The sequence below is a fragment of the Miscanthus floridulus genome, chromosome 19 (assembly GCF_019320115.1).
Source record: "Miscanthus floridulus cultivar M001 chromosome 19, ASM1932011v1, whole genome shotgun sequence".
Taxonomy (NCBI): Eukaryota; Viridiplantae; Streptophyta; class Magnoliopsida; order Poales; family Poaceae; genus Miscanthus; species Miscanthus floridulus.
The window spans coordinates 32,171,672-32,177,233 of NC_089598.1; the positions used below are offsets into that span (position 1 = coordinate 32,171,672).

General features: G+C 52.4%; 1 pseudogene; it reads right to left on the minus strand.

Moving 5' to 3' along the window:
• Nucleotides 1–4,270: 4,270 nt before the first annotated feature.
• Nucleotides 4,271–5,396, minus strand: LOC136529457 (protein EXORDIUM-like 2; annotated as a pseudogene).
• Nucleotides 5,397–5,562: the final 166 nt, after the last annotated feature.

Here is a 5,562-nt window from a genome sequence, read left to right on the forward strand (position 1 = left end):
TTGCCCGAACGATGGAAGATTGGTTCCGTCTTGCCTGACCACCGAGGGCTAGACTCTGCCTCGCCCGATGTCCAAGGATGGGCTCCACCTTGCCCGATGTCCGAGGGCAGGCTCCGCCTAGCTCGCCGGCTAAGGGCTAGAATCTACCTCGCCCGATGTTCGAGAGTGGGCTCTGCCTTACCCTGACTGTTAAGGGCTAGACTCTACCTCGCCCGACGCCCGAGGGTAGGCTTCGCCTCGCCTAATGGATAATGGCAGGCTCCACCTCGCCCGATGTCCGAGGGTGGGCTCTGCCTCGCCCAACCGGCTAAGGGCTAGGCTCCACCTTGCCCGACGCCCGAGGGCGGGCTCTGCCTCGCCCGATGACTGAGGGCTAGCTCCACCCTCGCCCGACGACTGCACCTGATCCTTCATAAAGATGAAGCACAGGGTACGATAGGACATTCGAGTCCACCGTAGTATCGAGGGCCATGCCCTGAATGCCTATGGGAAGGCACTGCCAAGATACGATGGGACGAGCGCTTTAAGCCCTTTTCGACCTAACAGTGCCCGAACAGTGTTGTAGGCGCCGACTTTTGTCCCACAGTGTTGTGGCGCCGCCATCAGTCCTCAGACGCGGATACTAACACAAGCATGCGATAACCACTACAATCCAAGACAGAATTCACATCACCTACAGTGACGGACGTAGGGTCACTTCCCTGCCTACTCCCTGAAGGGTCATAGCTTGGCCCTCTGACACGCCACACCATCCGCTGGTGAGGGATGGGACGCACCCACTTGCTGACAGAAGCCAGGGCACGGCCCTATAAGGATCAGTGAACACGCCATCTCTGACACGGTCTGCCATGTTAGTAGGGCAAGCACATGGGAAAAGGAAGACCCGGCTCCCCCCGAAGGACCTTCTCTACCTTTGGTTTTTTTCTCTTTCTCCAATCTACAACCCCTGCTCCCCCTTGGTCTATAAAAGGGAGGGCAGGGCACCCCACTAAAGGGGACTGACTTTTGACCGATTGTTTTTTATAGACAACAAATAGCCAAGCAGCAACCGAGCTCTTGGCGTCCTTTCGACCTTTAGAGACTTAGGATCCATCCCTCTCTCGACCGTTTGTACCCCTACTATGAACCTTTTTTGGTACTAATAACACGAGCAGCAGCAAATTGGACGTAGGGACATTCTGCCCGAACCAGTATAAACCTTATGTCCTTTAGTACACCATCTGAGCCTAACGCACAACAATTATAAATTTACTAGTTGGTGTTTGTTCGAAACACCGACACTTCTCCTCGGCTAGACCTTTCGGTCGGTGATTGGATCGCCCTGCTAGCCTGTTTGTCCATAAACTTGGGCTGGCCCATGAGTTGCACGTTGTCTGCTTGGGCCGAGCCTTCGTTGGGAAGTCAGTCCGTGAAGGACCCCGAGTTTATGAACCCAATAGGTCATGCAGGGGACGTTAAGGCGATGCTAAAACACGTCTTGGATAGAACAGAGAGGAAAAGAATTGGCGCCATAGCAGAGCTTCAGCTCCGGCGGCCATGGCGGCCGATTCCACGAGATTCCAAAATTCATCACTTATCAAAGATGGTTTGCAACGAGGTCTCGACCAGGGGCTAGCTAACAACACCGGGCGCACTCATGGCTGCAAGGGATTAGAATGGGAGGCATTGGTGTGGATGAATTTTGAAAGGGCGCAAAGGTGGTCGCGGCGCGTGTGTGCTCTGCTTAAATAGCCGACCATGGCAAGCTCGACTGAGGCACAGATGGGATCTCGGGCTAGCTCTAGGGCACGGCGAGGGCGCCCACTTACGCGAGGTGATGATGGTGCACGGTCTTAGGACGAGGCGAGGCAGGGGCGGGCAGCAGCTCATGCGTGTGGCCATGGCCGAGGAGGGATGAAGCGTTGCTTGCTTCCCCTGCTTCTTCAGCTGCCCTGCTTCGTCCAACACATGCATACGCATCTAGCTCCTTAGATTTTAGGGTGTTCATTGCATATTTTCGGCCATGTGGCGTTGCCATGTTAGAAAAATATCCGCGTGGCAAGTATGGACCTGTTGGTATATCATTTAGCAAGTTTAGGTATCCAGAAATGTATTTTCAAGTTCAATGGACCTGGTGACACCCCGTTACAAGTACAAGGATCTCTCATGCATTTAACTCTAAAAAATATACACATACAATGATTTGAGCATCTTGTATGTTTTTTAAAAGGATTGAAGCACCTCTAACAGATTACCTAACCCCTATCTCTTAAAAGTCTATAGTAGTGATCATCTATTATTAGTAGTGTAGTATTTTTTTTCTGCTTCAACAGATTACCAATACGATTGGACAGGGCCCGAGAGGTGACGGATCTCCTGCATTTGAGAGAGCAGGAGGTGCATTTTAAATAACTATTTATAACTTTTAGGTATTAGATTAGAGATAGGACGAGTAATTTGTTGGAGCAACCATAATCCCTTGTATTACATTTTTTGTAAGTATTAGAGATGGAATAAGTAATTTGTTGGAGATGCTCTTAGGGCACCTTATTAGTAAGAGTCAGTTACGGACTCTTAGATGATATTTCATCGTGCATGCCTCATATATTCTCTCTCACGTCAAGAGAAAGATAGAGGAGTTATGCCTCTTATTATGCACTGGGACACGTAAAGAGCTTAGTTTTTCTCTTCCTGCTAACTCAAAGATTGTTACTCTCTCTGTGTCATAATACAAGACGTTATAGCATTTAAATCTTGTCCCACAAAGAATATCGGTGTAGCTTTGGGTCACATCTTACTATATGCACCTTCCACTCGATGCACACAGGTCTGTTTGGTTGGAGACCTGGAGGACTTGCATTGCAAAAAGTATTGCCTGAGCGTTGTCTGAAAAGTTGATGATTTTTGTCTAGCTAGGCAAGTCTGAAAAATGTCTGTTTGGTTGGAAGCATGTGCCTGATAGACTAATAAAAATATAATACCATCTTTAAAACATAATATTATTCGTATTATTCGTATTAAGATACACTATTTGTATTAGTCTTTTCCTAAGCTCGTAATATTATTTACAATAATTATTTTTCTATATTAATTAGAGGGAGCACGAGAGATTGAAGGAAATAATTGTTTTGCAAGTTTGTCGAGTCCGCAAAACCATGCCTTGATTAAGAAAAAAAAAAGACGATGAAACCATGCGATTAGCAAGCCACACGTACTTCTGTTAGCTCAGGCAAGTGTGCTCGACCCAAGCGCTCGATATCGTCTGGTTGGGGAATCTGTTGCCTAGAGCAAACAAGGTTCCAGGGCTGCAACCAAATGGTACACAGGCAAGCACCAGGCAGCTGTCCATCCAGGGAATTGGGAGCCCAGGCTCAGAACCAAACAAGCCCACAGTGCATGGATAGCGACAGAAAGGGCGTGATTGGTTGCAGAAAGCCTTGAGCGTTAAGTTGTGTAGGATCGAAGAAGTCAAGTTGAGTTCGTAGAGGTGGTTGTATTTGGTTGTCTTGATCGTTGGCTAGGGTGTGCGCACATGGACAAACAGGGATGCTACAGTTCACATAGTACTACTTTACTGACGCACAATGCTTTTGTGGTAGGTTAACCAGGTAATTTCCATTGCTATTTTTTTTCTTGGAAAGCTCCGACGTCTACATTTTTGGGACGGTAGGAGTAGTCCTGTCCTTTCTCGTCGTGGCACATGGTATTAGCTTAGAGCTAGCGATTTTTTAAAATATTTTTTAAATTATTTTTAAATCTGATACTATTTTTTTTCAAAACTAATATTTTTAGTCATGTCTATTTACATAGCGTGACAAAATTATTCAGTCGCGTCATGTATGGCGATGCGTAGGGGCAGTCAATGGCTGTGACGATTGCTAACGTGGCAGGTCTGACGCGTCACCTGTCACGGTGCGTGGACCTGCCACACCATGCATCACGGCGTGGGGCTGTCGCGCCACGTGTCACGGCACGACAGTCCTGCTACTCCTACTCGCCTTATATTTGTATTGTTGTGCCTGCACACAAAGCCTGTATGGCCCTATGGCTGGTTATGATAGAGCAAGCTAGGAGGAGACATGTACACAGAGACATATGAGTGATGTGACACCACGGTAGCGTAATTCGTCATTGTGACCAGACACAATGACACATCTCTCTCGGTCTCTGACTTGCTTTTTAACTGTGCATTTGACGTAGCCCCATTATGACATACACAGTGCTTGAGAGCAGCTCACGGGCTACCAGCCTCTGACTGTATGCCAAATTTAAACATAGTTGTCGCTGACGGCCCCTGCCACGCCGCCATGTCACTGTTAGTTTTGAAAAAAATAAATAAACAATATCAGATTTAAAAATAGTTTTAAAATTTTTTTAAAAATCGAGCTCGAGCCCTCCGAGCACCACAGAATCTCTTATACTCCTGCCATGTCTAGACAAGTGTCTTGCACTGCGAGGTCGTCGGGTCCCACAATGCCGGGAGCAGGTACTTCCTCCCGCCTAGCCCGACGGCGTTGTAGCTCGCGCCGGTGGCCGGGTCTGTGAGCAGCTTCCCGGGGTAGCCGGGGTAGGCCCCGCTCCCGAAGATCCCGGCGCACGCCGTGGTAGCCTCGAGCCCGGCGGCGGCGTCGCCCTGGTAGTACCCGTCCCCGTACGGGTTGGTGACCGTGCCGGCGAGGAGGGCGGCGAGGCTGACGACCATACCGTCGACGCCGGCGTCGCCGTTGGGCGGCACCAGCGGTGGGGTCTGGGGACCGTACGTCGGCCGGTGGAACGGCCACGCGCACTGGCCGGGGCACTGCTGCGCCGCGTTTCCCGCCCACAGATAGGTGTATCGCGCCCGGCCGTGCGCGCCGCCGCGGTCGTGGTCGTCGCCGCACCGCGACACGCAGAAGGACGCCACGGGGACATCGGCGGCCGTGAGTACCGCGGTGATGGCGCCCCGGTGGTGCCCCGCGGCCCGCGCCAGCGCCGTGACGTTGCCCAGCGAGAGCGGGCCCCGGCCCGGGCCCAGAGAGATGAGCTCGTCGAGGACGATCTGCCTGCCGAGCCGCAGCCGCGCGCCGCCGCCACCGCCGCGGTACAGGGAGGTGGTGCGCCACTACGACGCCACGGACGTCGGTCCCGCTCCGGGCGAGGCGCGGCGGCCGAGACCGAGAGGGAGCGGACGAAGTCGACCACGATCGCGCGCTGCGCTGGGGTGAAGCGCCCGTAGAAGAGCAGGTTGACGGTGAGGTTCCCCGTGAACAGCGCGCCGCCGTGGTCCCGCAGCACGATCGGGTCGGGCTTCACTAGGAACAGCATGCGCGGGTTCAACGCCGCGCACCGCGGCGCCGCCCCCCCAGAAGGGCGACGACGGTGAGGACGAGGCGGATCAGCGTCGTCATGGACGACGCCGGCTTCTTGCGCCCGCCCATGGGTTCCGCGAGCCGACCGAGATCGGAAATGAGAATTTGATCGAGGCTTGCGCGTTGTTTGTGAGGTGTGTGATCGAGCTCTGAGCTCCCGCACTTGGGCTATCTAGCTCGTGGCCACAGCGGGTTTATATATCCGGCCGGCTGGAGCCTGTGGGCGTAAAGGCGA